The following is a 15,668-nucleotide window of genomic DNA, read 5'->3' on the forward strand; positions in this document are numbered from 1 at the left end:
ATTTTGTGTTGGGCCTTTGTATTCAATACAATGGACAAAAGAGTCCTATCTTGTCAGCCTTGTCAGCAGGTGGCCAAGGACAACACCCACGCCATAGGTCTCTCAGTTCTTCCAACTCACGAGTTCTTGCTCTGAGGACACACACACACACACACACACACACACACACACATCATCACTGATAACACACACACACACACACACACACACACACACACACACACACACACACACATCATCACTGTTAAACACACACACACACACACACACACACACACACACACACATCACTGTTAAACACACACACACACACACACACACAAAAATCCCCTTCTCTTAGGCTGAACATCTGAAGACAGAGAACCCGACTCAGAGCCAATGCAACAGTGACACTAGCCTGGAGGGGACCTCGCCCAACTCATCAGGACCAATCAGAAGATCAGAACTACTAGATTCAACCTACTTCATTTTATTGTATAAAATGTCAGCACACAATGTTTTGGGGCTCTCTTCAGATAGCTCCCTAAGAGTTTGACGAACGGGTCCGTGCACGCGATTCCAGATATCTTTACCTCTGAATAAACTGCCTTTATTATACCATTATCCACCTTGTCCAAAAGTCTCTACTTGGTCTCAGTTCTCCAGTAAACTTGTATTATCAACAAGTTCATGTTTGAATTACTACTTGTTGTTGCCATCTTCGTTGTCCACACCTAACCTCACTCTCTTCGATTCACTCCACGTGAAATCTCAATACCACATACAATTTGCTGATTCCTGCCAGTGACGCTGTGGCGTCAGTCGTTATTATGGCAATTTAAAATGGCGCTGACCGTAGCTCAAATAAACCTTAGCTCGACGATCAAAATACTAAATATAGAGATGTTAAATGCACATGTTTAGTATTAGTTGATTGAATACATCTCTTTGCTTAGATTTACTTCCTAAAGTGTTTCCATTCCCCTTTAAGTGAGAGGAGAATGTTCTGTGGGTGAGCTGAGCTGACTGCTGGACAGACATCTCCTGCATTGGCGAGAAGTACATCCTTTTAGGAGTTAACAAATCCTGAGAAAGAGAACAAAAGAAAGACGGTGAGAACAACCCCGTGTATTTTAGAGTTATGTCCGTTCTACTTAACCTTTGAGCTAAACCCATCCGACGTCATCACTCAAATAAACCCCATTGGGGAGAGCTGAGGCAGGGAGTTCTGGCACTCCATCCATACCCCACTTCAGTAGTCATGGATTAAATAGGTCACCATGGCTGTGGGTTGGAGCCCTTAATATGTCACTCTGGATGGGTAAAAGTGTCTGCTAAATGACCATATTATGAACATATACTATAATTATTATCATATTAGTAATGGGGGGACGACGCCGTCACCCACTGGTTTATATCTGTGAATCATGAGGCCCACCATTCTAAAGGACAGTTTCATTTGTTTGGTTTGAAGCTGAGACAAAGTAACACTTCACTATACCACCCCTATTACTAACACACACACACACACACACACACACAGGATTATCTATTATAGTTCCTTGGTGTCCACATCACCAACGAACTATCATGGTCCAAACACACCAAGACAGTCGTGAAGAGGGCACGACAAAGCCTATTCCCCCTCAGGAGACTAAAAAGATTTGGCATGGGTCCTCAGATCCTCAAAAATTCTACAGCTGCACCATCGAGAGCATCCTGACTGGTTGCATCACCGCCTGGTATGGCAACTGCTTGGCCTCCGACCGCAAGGCACTACAGAGGGTAGTGCGTACGGCCCAGTACATCACTGGGGCAAAGCTTCCTGCCATCCAGGACCTCTATACCAGGCGGTGTCAGAGGAAGGCCCTCAAAATTGTCAAAGACTCCAGCCACCCTAGTCATAGACTGTTCTCTCTGCTACCGCACGGCAAGCGGTACCGGAGTGCCAAGTCTAGGTCCAAAAGACTTCTCAACAGCTTCTACCCCCAAGCCATAAGACTCCTGAACAGCTAATCATGGCTACCCGGACTATTTGCACTGCCCCCCCACCCCATCCTTTTTACGCTGCTGCTACTCTGTTAAGGATTTATGCATAGTCACTTTAACTCTACCCACATGTACATATTACCTCAACTACCTCAACTAGCCGTTGCCCCCGCACATTGACTCTGCAACGGTACCCCCCTGTATATATAGCCTCCCTACTGTCACTTTATTTTACTTCTGCTCTTTTTTTTCTCAACACTTTTTTTGTTGTTGTTTTATTTTTAAAATAAATGCACTGTTGGTTAAGGGCTGTAAGTAAGCATTTCACTGTAATGTCTGCACCTGTTGTATTCGGCGCATGTGACCAATACAATTTGATTTGATTTGATTTGATCTATGGAGAGTGTACTGACCCCTCTAAAGCTGATGTTGTCTTTCTCCTGCCTGTCCAATGTGTTTCTGGGTCCTGGAGTCACCAGTCTACTACTGCTGCTGCCCTAGCAGTTGACCTACACATGTTGTTTGTGCAGTTTTACAGATAATTTCCTGCAATTCTACACATTTTGCCATGACTCATGCCACATTAATAATAATTTCTGAGTGAGAGTGACTAACAAAATAAATGGGGGCCTGATGGAGGTCAGGGCTGGGAGGGGGGACTCAGATATTTTTGCTCATTTTATATCTACATTACATTTACTGCATATCTATACAATTTAAAAACTTGAAAATACTATATGGAGAACAGCAAAATCTACTTAAAAAGACCCAGCCATTATCACATTGGTTGCTGTAGCTTCATTCACCTCAGTCGATCTACAAATGTTTCCCCTTAAACCACTTCAGTGTTGCTTTAGCAGTATGCTTAGGGTCATTGTACTGCTGGAAGTTGAACCTCTGTCCCAGTCTCAAATCTCTGGAAGACTGAAACAGGTTTCCCTCAAGAATTTCCCTGTATTTAGAGCCGTCCATCAATCCTTCAATTCTGAGCAGTTTCCCAGTCCCTGCCGATGAAAAACATCTCACAGCATGATGCTGCCACCACCATGGGATGGTGTTCTCAGGGTGATGAGAGGTGTTGGGTTTTCCTTGATGGCCAAAAAGCTCAATTTTGGTCTCATCTGACCAGAGTATCTTCTTCCATATGTTTGGGGAGTCTCCCACATGGGTTTTGGCGAACACCAAATGTGTTTGCTTATTTTGTTCTTTAAGCGATGGCTTTTTTCTGGCCACTCTTCCATAAAGCCCAGCTCTGTGGAGTGTACGGCTTAAAGTGGTCCTATGGACAGATACTCCAATCTCCGCTGTGGAGCTTTGCAGCTCCTTCAGGGTTATATTTGGTCTCTTTGTTGCCTCTCTGATTAATGCCCTCCTTACCTGGTCCGTGAGTTTTGGTGGGCGGCCCTCTCTTTGAAGGTTTGTTGTGGTGCCATATTTTTTCCATTTTTTAATAATGGATTTAATGGTGGAATGTTCAAAGTTTTTTATAACTCAACTCTGATATGTACGTCTCCACAACTTTGTCCCTGACCTGTTTGGCGAGCTCCTTGGTCTTCATGGTGCCACTTGCTTGGTGGTGTTGCAGACTTATATACTGAGATCATGTGACAGATCATTTGACACTTAGATTGCACACAGGTGGACTTTATTTGACTAATTATGTGACTTCTGAAGGTAATTGGTTGCACCAGATCTTATTTAGGGGCTTCATAGCAAAGGGGGTGAATACATATGCAATCACCACTTTTCTGTTATTTATTTTTAAATATTTTTTTACATTTCACTTTACCAATTTGGACTATTTTGTGTATGTCCATTATATGAAATAAAAATAAAAATCCATTTAAATTACAGGTTAAATTGCAACATAATAGGAAAAACGCCAATGGGGATGAATACTTTTGCAAGGCAATGTAACTATAGAGATCATACAAAAATGATATGGTAATACAAAATGTAAGTTTACACACTCCCAGGAATGTCATACATGATGGATCATTAGCTTATACAATAACTTTCACACATCTAGATGGCCGGGCGGGATGAGTGTGGAACCAGAGACAGCAGGGGTTCAAACTGTGGAACCCAGTTCCTACATTTGAATATAAAAAGGGATTTTATCAAACAAAACTATGCTACATTTTATCTGTGGGACCCTTAGGATGATAAATCAGAGCGAGATTACTGAATGTAAGTATATTATTTACCTTCAGAGGTGAATGTATCAAGCAAGTTGCCGTGATACGTTTTTTGTTGTTGTGCACTCCACTCAAACAATAGCATGTTTTTTTTCATGGTAATAGCTACTGTAAATTGAACAGTGCAATTAGATTGACAATAATTTAAGCTTTCTGCCCATATAAGACATGTCTATGTCCTGGAAAGTTTGCTGTTAGTTACAACAGCCATGCTAATCACATTAGCGCACGTTAGCTCAACCGTCCCGTATACGGGACACTGCTCCAGTAGATGTTAACTAAGCACTGGGATTAAAAACTAAAATTGAATACGTACAGAGGGATCTGTTAACAGAAAATGTTTTTTATTAACAAAAAGAAAACATAAGTTTGCTTTACAAAACAATTATTTTGTAGTTTTACAGCTAATTTCCTGCAACTCTACACATTTTGCCATGGGATGGGGAGACATTTTGGTAGTTTAAAGCACATTTCCTGCAATTCTACACATTTAGCGATGAATTATTCAATGTTAATATGATATCTGAGTGAAAGTGACTGCAAAATCAATTGGGGCCCCCTGTAGGACAGGGCCCCTGGGCATGTGCACTGCATACCCGGTCAGCAAGTCGGCCAAGATGTCAACAAGTTTAGATAGCTGACTAGACTAAGTAGACTAATTTACCAATCAAAACATTTTTAACTGACACAGGCTAATTGAGTGACATAGAACAGGATGAAAACTGCTGATGCACAACTATAGTAAGTTTCTAAATGTCACCTTGTGTATTCTACTATTCTAACTCTCAACAGTAATTTGAGACCCCAAAAGTCCGGACCTAGGTGTCCTCATATGTAGTTACGGCCCTGTCCATATTACTTTATCACTGACAGAGAATTTGTGGAAAAAGGCTGCAAGTTGCTGATGAGGCACATTTAGAATAAAAAGTATGAGTATAGTTGACTAATGTTTCTCTCTCTCGGTCTCTCACACACACACAGAGAGAGAGGGAGAGACACAGACACACACACACACAACTTCATTGGGATGACTTCACTGTCAGAAACACCTCTGATTGGCAGATCTGTACACCAGTGCTTTTGGCATCACCAGATGATCCAATAGAGAAGTATGGGTAGAGCGTCTCAGTGAATGTGTCTTTATAAGTGTAGATGAGTGTCATGTCTTTGGAGTCGTAGAAGGACACCTCCCCCCGGTCGTAGTCCAGCTGCACTCTGATCCTCTGGGGTATCCTCTTCAGGAGGAGGGTCTCTCCCATTACATTACTATACTCACCACTCCTTTTCACTATAACCCAGATTCCATACTCTGGTGATGCATTCAGCTCCCCTTTCTTGTCAACTGACTCTTTAGCCACGCCCATAACCCAGAAAGGATGGTCCCACACCTTCACCTCCCAGCTGTGTTTACCTGAGCTGAACCCCTTAGAACCCAGAATAGATGTGTACATTGTGAATCTTTCTGGGTTTTCAGGGAGCTGCTGCTTTGGGCCAGTCTTACTCACACTTGTCAGATCATCAGACAGAGAGAGCCAGGGGGATGCAGTGTTGGGGTCCAGAATCACAGGAGCTTCAGAACAAAGGCAGAGATATTCCACACATTATACCATGTATTCTTTTTTCATATACACTAAGAATACTACTTAAAATAGCCTACTTAATTAAAATCTATATTACATTATTATCAATCATGTCCTCTCCTATCCAGTACTCACTGTGTTTGACGATCCCCTGCATCTTCTCCCAGACTCTGAACGTCAGGTTCCCCAGGTGTTTGGCCACGTCTATCAGCGCCCCTGACTCCAGTTGTGGATCCGGCATTGTGCACTGGGCTCTGGAATAACATTCAGGAGTCAGCACTTCTGTGGGGTTGGGTTCACAACCACAGAGAAGCAAGAGACGAGAAGCAGATCACTTACCTTTCCTTCATGGTCTTGAAGTTCTGGAAAGTAGAGTATATAGTCATCAATATCATTGATTAATAGATACATCTTTGAGTTAATTTATAATCTATGTTTGAGAGAGAGCAGTCCTTACCTGCAGGAATGAGATGTCTTCATCTTTCAGCTCCTCCTCTATGGCTCTGATTGTGTCTGAAAGTGATGAAATCTCTCTGTTCATCTGCTCAATCTTCTACTTCATCTTCTGACTCTTCTGCTTCTCTTCCTCTTTCAGAGCAGCTATCCTGGCCTCCTCTTCCTCTCGTAGAAACTGGTGAAGTTTCTCAAACTCCTTCTTGATCTGCTTCTCTGTGTGCTGGGCCTGGCTCTGGAGACATTGAGAAGAATATCTAATTCTATAATTATTATCAGAATAAAATCCTACATGTAGGCTACAATTCAAACAATACATGCTGTACTATTGCAACTTAGCATGATTTATACTAACCTTAATGTGCACTGCTGTTTGATCACAGGTTTGTTTAACTTCATTAAAGACCTTCAGCTTCTCCTGTAAGGGCTTCAGGTCAGTCTGGAGTTCCTCCTGGAATGAGACAGAACCTTACTGAGGAGATAACCTCTGGACTCACTTCATAGGAGAGAGTTTGTCTGTACAACACATCTCTATCACTGCAGATACTTTTTATACTTGTTTTAAGATTCAATGACAGAGATACCTATTTTTCACTCAGGATCTCTAAAACTACACTGCTCAAAAAAATAAAGGGAACACTTAAACAACACAATGTAACTCCAAGTCAATCACACTTCTGTGAAATCAAACTGTCCACTTAGGAAGCAACACTGATTGACAATAAATGTAACATGCTGTTGTGCAAATGGAATAGACAACAGGTGGAAATTATAGGCAATTAGCAAGACACCCCCAATAAAGGACTGGTTTTGCAGGTGGTGACCACAGACCACTTCTCAGTTCCTATGCTTCCTGGCTGATGTTTTGGTCACTTTTGAATATTGGCGGTGCTTTCACTCTAGTGGTAGAATGAGATGGAGTCTACAACCCACACAAGTGGCTCAGGTAGTGCAGCTCATCCAGGATGGCACATCAATGCGAGCTGTGGCAAGAAGGTTTGCTGCTGTCAGCGTAGTGTCCAGAGCATGGAGGCGCTACCAGGAGACAGGCCAGTACATCAGGAGACATGGAGGAGGCCGTAGGAGGGCAACAACCCAGCAGCAGGACTGCTACCTCCGCCTTTGTGCAAGGAGGAGCAGGAGGAGCACTGCCAGAGCCCTGCAAAATGACCTCCAGCAGGCCACAAATGTGCATGTGTCTGCTCAAACGGTCAGAAACAGACTCCATGAGGGTGGTATGAGGGCCCGATGTCCACAGGTGGGGGTTGTGTTTACAGCCCAACACCGTGCAGGACGTTTGGCATTTGCCAGAGACCACCAAGATTGGCAAATTCGCCACTGGCGCCCTGTGCTCTTCACAGATGAAAGCAGGTTCACACTGAGCACGTGACAGACGTGACAGAATCTGCAGACGCCGTGGAGAACGTTCGGCTGCCTGCAACATCCTCCAGCATGACCGGTTTGGCGGTGGGTCAGTCATGGTGTGGGGTGGCATTTTTTGGGGGGCCGCACTGCCCTCCATGTGCTCGCCAGAGGTAGCCTGACTGCCATTAGGTACCGAGATGAGATCCTCAGACCCCTTGTGAGACCATATGCTGGTGCGGTTGGACCTGGGTTCCTCCTAATGCAAGACAATGCTAGACCTCATGTGGCTGGAGTGTGTCAGCAGTTCCTGCAAGAGGAAGGCATTGATGCTATGGACTGGCCCGCCCATTCCCCAGACCTGAATCCAATTGAGCACATCTGGGACATCATGTCTCGCTCCATCCACCAACGCCACGTTGCACCACAGACTGTCCAGGAGTTGGCGGATGCTTTAGTCCAGGTCTGGGAGGAGATCCCTCAGGAGACCATCCGCCACCTCATCAGGAGCATGCCCAGGCGTTGTAGGGAGGTCATACAGGCACGTGGAGGCCACACACACTACTGAGGCTAATTTGGACTTGTTTTAAGGACATTACATCAAAGTTGGATCAGCCTGTAGTGTGGTTTTCCACTTTAATTTTGAGGGTGACTCCAAATCCAGACCTCCATGGGTTGATAAATTTGATTTCCATTGATAATTTTTGTGTGATTTTGTTGTCAGCACATTCAACTATGTAAAGAAAAAATTATTTAATAAGATTATTTCATTCATTCAGATCTAGGATGTGTTATTTTAGTGTTCCCTTTATTTTTTTGAGCAGTGTCCTTAAAATGTATCAGAAAATGAAATTCACAATCATTCAGTCAACACAATGTGTAGAAAATCAATCTATTATCTAAATGAGGAGGACTCATAAAGAAAACATTGATAACTTCACGTTCCATAGTTTTTTAGTATTGATCTATCACCTATTTTCTATCAAAACCTTTCTCCTACCTTGTGATCCTGTACAGCCTCATCTACAGTGATGCAGTCATGAGCTTTATGTTTCTTTGAGACCTGACACACCAAACAGATGGGCTCTTTATCCTCCTGACAGAACAACCTGAATTTCTCACTGTGCAGACTGCAGAGCACCTTGGACTCTGTGGTTGGACTTTTCGGATCTGTCTGTGTCCTTTCCCGTAAGGCCTCACACAGGTTCTTTAGAGAGAGGTTTGAATGGGGATGATCCTTAGACGATCTTCTCCTGCAAACTGGACATTCCCGAGATTCCTTGTCTTTCCAGCATTCCTTTAGACAGGCTTGGCAGAAGCTGTGGCTGCATGACAAGATGACAGGATCCTTAAAGATGTCTAGGCACACCGTACAGGAGAAATCCTCCTCTGGGAGAGACGAACTAGAAGCCATTTTCCACACGGTGTCACTTGTTTTTTTGTCTAGAAGGGATACAGCTTTTGTAAAAATTGACTTTTCATAGCAGGTTTAGGATAACTTATGCAGCAGGTTAGGAAAATTAACGTAGCAGGTTAGGTTAATTAGGTTAAGGTTAGGAAAAGGGTTAGGATTAGCTAAAATGCAAAAACATCTACTTTTGATGTAAATTGGACAAAAGCTATATCCCATCTAGACGTGACTGTGTCACTTCCTGTCATGGAATGATATCTGAAAGTTAGTCTTATAGAGGCACTTGTTTAAAAAAAAAAGTATAATTGCACGTAAATGTCACAGTTTTGATGATATTACCTTATATTGGTTGGTTTAACACCCTGATATTTCAGAACAATCTAAATAAAATCCCAGAGTTCCGTTGTGTCAGACAGACATGAGTCCTGGAGAGTTATTAAAGTTATAGCACTGAGATACACTTTAGTCATCAGGTGACTCGGGGGTGGAGTTTACTGTGAACCTGGGTCAGAGTTCAATAGTCTCTGATCCTGTTTGAATACTTAACATGGACCCCACCCTTGTGAAGACATGCGGAAATGTATTCAAACAGGGCCAATGACAGTGGATTTGCACAATGTGCACTTATTCCCTGTATGTTTTATTCTCTCTAAAGCATTATTATTGACCTGCATAGCAGTTTTACCCGCTACAAAATTACAAAAAAACTTCTTAATATTTGTAGACCATGGCACAACATAGCAAATGGTAACATCAACCATTTAAAATGACTTTCAAGTCCACTTTTATTTAAAAACAGAAAAGTCTAAACAGCACTAGTTTTAAATAGTTTGTCACCTGAACAAGTACAGATCATTTTTTCCTTAGTGTGGAGTAGGAAAAAAGGGCCACGTGTGAACAAAACAATCATTGACAGGGTGAGGAGATTTATAGGGGTAGTTCACAAAAAAATCACAACTGATCATTGATGTAACAGAGTCCATATTATAGAGGAGTCCATTATGACATCTTTAGTGTAAATCATTCTGTATGCCTCAATACCAAATGAATGGGAAATAGACAGGCACCATATCAACTTGAGTTACAGTACTTGGTGGATAGCTTCTATTCCATTCATTTGGGATTGAGGCCTGATTCAGAGGGGTTGGGTTAAATGTGGAAGACACATTTCAGTTGAATGCATTCAGATGTGCAACTGACTAGGTATCCCCTTTCCCTATCCTGTAGATCTTTTCCAAATGTATACAATGTTACCTACAAAACAGATGGCATAAAATATGAGCTCTCCACTAGTCAGTCAGTTTTTACAAACAATAACGCCTGACAAAACTTGTTGCAGCAAACTATCCCTTTAACATACGAGGAATGTAGTGCTGTTTTCTCATTCGTTCATATCAGGGAGAACCACCAGTGCAAAACAAAATGTCACACCAATGACGGTTCTACTTGACAACCTCATCCATCGATAGAGTAATGATACTGTACAAAACCTTGGCTTGGATTGATGATAGCTCTCCTTATACAGCAGACTACTCTGAATTCTCCCACCTCAGACGTGCTCACTGGATCTCATTCGGGTTCTTCTGGCACAAAATGGCTGCTGTCGTTTAGCACCATAGATAGAGCACTCATCATGGCTATAACCCACTTTAGCACGGGCATTGCCATCATCCACCATTTTAAAATAGTCAAGTAGTCAACTGGGTGGGGATTCCTATGGGTTGTAGCCTCAATGGAGCTGCCCATGCTGTCAGACGCTATAATGGGACAGGTATAAAGATGCGGCCTTTATCTATATCTATATCTATGTTTAGTACCTTGGAGGATGGTCCATGTTAGCCGAGCTACCAAAACACAATATAAACTAAATGTGTTGTCCTAGTGAGGATTTGAGCTGTATAGATGCAATGTGTTGTTACCATTTACAACCTGCAGGGTTTATGGCAACAGCCATGTCCTCTTTAAGGACAATAACCATCATCTTCACCACCATCATCGTCTTCAGACATATTGTTCCATATTTCTGATCAAGGCAAACAGACGCACATTATTTGGATAAATATTTATGACCAGTTACCAGGGTTCAGTCCATGACAAAATATTCTGATTCCATTGGTCCACAGTTTGTAGAGTCCATTCATCCAAATGTTGATCAATAGGATAGAGATGTCATACCCTTGGTGAACCAATCCTTCAGGAGTAAAATTCTACTGGGGAGCGTAGAAAGTGTGTTTGTTTGTGCTAGTCCAGCCAAAGTCCTGTAACAGCTGATTGTAGTGTGTGTGTGTGTGTGTGTGTGTGTATGTATGTGTGTGTGTGTGTAAATGTGTGTGTGTGTGTGTGTGTGTGTGTGTTAGTCCAGTCTGAGGGCCTCTCTGTGCTGCTATGTTCTCCTAGATGTTGTCCCGTGTTGGGGAGAAGAGAGCTGCTAGTGCTCCACTCTCACTGGGCTCCACAATGTCCCTTTTCTCCGGCTTGGGCTTCTTAAAGAGAGACGGAAGATTTTTGATATGTACCTCATTTTTAAACTGCTGGCCCAGAGCTTTCTGTGGGGAGGAGAGATCAAATACAGTTTGGAATCTGTTTGGATTGAATGGTTGTCATATTATATTTGAGTGTGCAGGACCCATTTAATTCAACTTATATGAAAAATACTGCCAGCATTCACCAATAAAGTATAACGTATATCCTATAAGTAATATCCATTTCAACAGTCACAATGGACACATTTCGGACATTATTTTTTAATTAAAGAATTAAAGGTATTTTCTGCAGGTCTTTTTTAAAGCAAAACATACGTAGTAAAACACCGCCATCTATTTGCGGGCGGCGGTATTACCCCCACGGTGACTGTGTGGTGTCAATTCTATCCATTGGAATAAGGCTTTTTTATTTTCTTAAACAAACAAATATCAACAAACAAAAGAGGAATAGTCACAAGCAAACAAGCATACATACAAACAATTTAGATTGCCAAACAAACTTGCTAAACAAACTAATCATATTTATTAATAATATACGTTTTAATTGCCTTTTTATTTTTCATTTGAGTTAAAGTAGTGCCATATTGTTAAAATTCATTTATAAAGTGAAAAAAGTTAGGTTTTGAATTAGACCATTTGCATTTGTGAATATGACATTTCCTTAATATTATTAGCAGTTTAATTAAATATACTACATCTTTATCAATGTCAGAATTTCTGAAATAAATCATTATATCAAAACCTTTAAATTGTACAACCTGTCCTGTTTTCTTTGTAACATAGTTCTGTATGTCAATCCCAAAAAAGTATACTATAAATACAGGTAAAAAACTAATGAAAAAGGGTCTCGTTCTCCATTCCACAGAAATCACAGTTATAGTCAATATTCAGCTTGAATCTTTCCAAAACACATTTCACAGGATAAATTCTACGTAAAATGTTAAATGAAACTTCCTTTACCTTGTTACTGATACAATATTTGTTAGGAATTTTCCATGCTTTCCCCCATTGTATATCCATATTGGAAGTTGTCTGGGCTGATGTATACAGATTCTGATAAAACTGGGCAACATGCTGGAAATTTATTTTGGATTTTCATTGGGAGTATTATTGATCATTAATTTACATATAGAAGTCATTTCGCCTGCCCTTTTTTCTAAATTAAAGAAAAATACAAAATATATCTCCATCTATTTTCATCTTGATCTTACAAACGCCTTTTCCTCGTAGATACAGTCTAACTGCATTTACAGTGATGATAGCTCCAGTAATTCCTGATTAATTAGATCTGTTTTTTTTTGTATAATCCATTATTCCCATTATGATGCTATATTCTTTCTCTCTCTTGGCATGAGCAATTTCTTTCCCCATTGAAATAGCCAAAAGCCTTATATCAAATTTCATTAGTTCCCAGTTACTTCCAAACATATTCTTAACACACGCACAGTTCCAATATTGGTCAACAATTCCTGCTACTTCCTTCTTAAATACAGCATTCTCTAGTAAAGTCTTATTCAATTTCCAGTGACTTTTACTAACTTTTTTTGTTGACAAACCATGCATATTTATCTTCATTGAAATCCCTTTGTGGTCTGTTAAAATTGATGTTTCAATTGAGACTGTATCAACCTTGTCAGCTTCAGATATCAGCCAGAAATCAATATGGGATTCTATAGATACAGCTTTGATACACCATGTAAACGTAATCTTATCTGGGTTCTTATGTCTCCAAATATCTAGTACACCTAACCTTAGACATATATTCCTTATCTCACAATCAGAGTTGCTATTCTTAGGAGGCCATCTATGTAGATGATCATGTAATACTGTATTAAAATCTCCACCCCATATTACTTTGGCCAACAGAAATGTAGACACCATTTAACTTATTTTCCTCTAATGTCTCTAAATAAAATACAGTTACTTTACTTGTTATTGGTAGCATAAGTATCCACAACAATTCATTGAATATGGTAGACATCTACCAATTTGGAGGCGAAAGAAATGCACACCTGTTTAGGCGAGGTGCTGGCTAGCGGAGTAGAAAACTTGAAAAAGAAAAGGAGAGTCTCACATTCTAGGAGCTCAGATGCAATAATTTAATAACCAACATTTCGACAGACAAGATGTCTTCATCAGGGTATAATGTCAAACACTGCAGGTCACTGGTTCATATAGTGTCAAAGGACACACACAGGTGTCTGTGATTATGGCCAGGTGTGGCCTGATATCATTGGTTAATTCACAGATAAACAAAAAACATACAAAACATGTATATAAACTAGTGACCCGCAGTGTTGGGCATTATACCCTGATGAAGACAGCTTGTCTGTCGAAACGTTGGTTATTATGTTATAAAATTATTGCATCTGAGCTCCTAGAGTGTGTGCACACCCGTCGCTATGGGCGGGCCATAGGGGGCCGGGCCCGCCCCCAAAAATGCTTGTGCCCCCCCCCCACTTGAGGGAATTTATTATGAAATATATGTACTGTAGGCTAATAATAATTGTGTACTGCCCTCCCATGCATTTCATATGCCCCCCCTTAAGACTGAGGTCTGGCGACCCTGTGTGTGGCTCTCCTTTTCTTTTTCAAACGACATCTACCAAAAGCATAATCCATTTCCCTGCATTGTCTGCTTCACGATGGCGTAGTAGTGCAGTTCTGTTTTTGTCGTGTGTCTGTAAATAGCCTGTAAATACCCTGTTTTTTTGTATTTTTTGTACATATTTCCCTATCAGACTTTTCATCCTTCTACAAAATATACTTTCCTGCAACCCGCCTCACTCAATGTGGAACGGATTCTATTATTGACTTACCTTTTATCTAGAATCTCCAGTTGAAACTAGCTAGCCAGCTAACTAGCTACTTGCTATTAGCCACAGTTAGCGGTATTTCACCCAGAACATTGGATTTTTTTTTTCTGCTGGATTAATTTAATCACTGGACAGTAATCACCGGATCGCAACTAGCTAGCCGCAACCGAATGGATGTTGCTGTCTGGCTAATCACCACTGCCCCCGATGCAAGCACCAGTTAGCCTCGAGCCAGGCTCATATCTACCTCTAGGTCTACCGGACGGGTAGCTAACTAGCTACTTGCTATCAGCTACCGTTAGCGGTTTTTCACCATTGTCCGTGGCCTGCACCACTCACCAGCCAGCTCTAGTCTGGACTAATATTCGGCCAGTCTGCACAGCGCGTTATCGACCCAGAACATATCAGTTTTTCTGCCGGAATCACTGAATCACTGGACCTTTAACTCCGGATTCATCGCTACCAGCTAGCTGCAACAAAATGGACGTTGTGGTCTGGCTAATCATCCTGAGCTAGGCCCATCTCCCGGCTATCTACCTCTCTGTCAACCGGACGGGACCACCTAGTGTTGACACGGAGCCCCGCCGATCCTACACGACTGGTCTGCCGACGAAATTGTCTGATGTGGTTACGACGTCGACCACGAAGATTCCATCTGCTAGCCCCGGCCCGCTAGCACACGCTAGCCGTGGCCTCTTACTCGCTAGTGCTTTAGCAGCCTCCGAACTATCCTATTGCTGTTCACCGGACCTTATGATAACTCAGCTATACAGCTGATGTCTGCTGGACTGTTCCTTTTTATGGTACTGCATCCTGTTTATGTTTAGCCTCAGCCCAAACTGTGTCGTCATTACCAGCTGTTGTCTTAGCTCTCTCAAATTACACCTGTGATTGCTTTATGCCTCTCTCCCTTGTCAACATGGTTAGCTTATTGTTGTTTCGGTTATTTCTAATTGTACTATTTCACTGTAGATCCCCCAGCCCAGCTAAACCTGCCTTAGATAGCTCCTTTGTCCCACCCCACATACACGCGGAGACCGACTCAATTGGTGCCTCCAGTGATGCTATCTCTTTCATTGTTACCCAACGCTTAGGTTTACCTCCACTTTACTCATATCCTTCCATATCCTTGTCTGTACATAATACCCTGAATCTTTTCTACAACGCCCGGAAATCTGCCCCCTTTGTTCTATGTACCCAACGCACTAGAAGACTAGTTCTTAAAGCCTTTAGCCGTATCCTTATTCTAGTCCTCCTCTGTTCCTCTGGTGATGTAGAGGCTAACCCAGGCCCTGCAGCCCTCAGTATCACTCCTACTCCCCAGGCGCTATCATTTGCTGACTTCTGTAATCGCAAAAGTCTTGGTTTCTTGCACATAAATATCAGAAGTCTACTTC

General features: G+C 41.8%; 1 pseudogene across 1 annotated transcript; it reads right to left on the minus strand.

Annotated features, from left to right (window-relative positions):
* Positions 1 to 4,489: 4,489 nt before the first annotated feature.
* Positions 4,490 to 8,975, minus strand: LOC311100985 (E3 ubiquitin-protein ligase TRIM35-like; annotated as a pseudogene). Its single transcript, XR_014615741.1, has 6 exons — positions 8,562 to 8,975; positions 6,555 to 6,650; positions 6,204 to 6,434; positions 6,086 to 6,108; positions 5,882 to 6,000; positions 4,490 to 5,736 (listed from the first exon to the last, which is right to left on the minus strand). The product of XR_014615741.1 is annotated as an E3 ubiquitin-protein ligase TRIM35-like (transcript).
* Positions 8,976 to 15,668: the final 6,693 nt, after the last annotated feature.

The sequence above is a fragment of the Coregonus lavaretus genome (genome assembly GCF_964263955.1).
Source record: "Coregonus lavaretus genome assembly, chromosome: 25".
Classification (NCBI taxonomy): Eukaryota; Metazoa; Chordata; class Actinopteri; order Salmoniformes; family Salmonidae; genus Coregonus; species Coregonus lavaretus.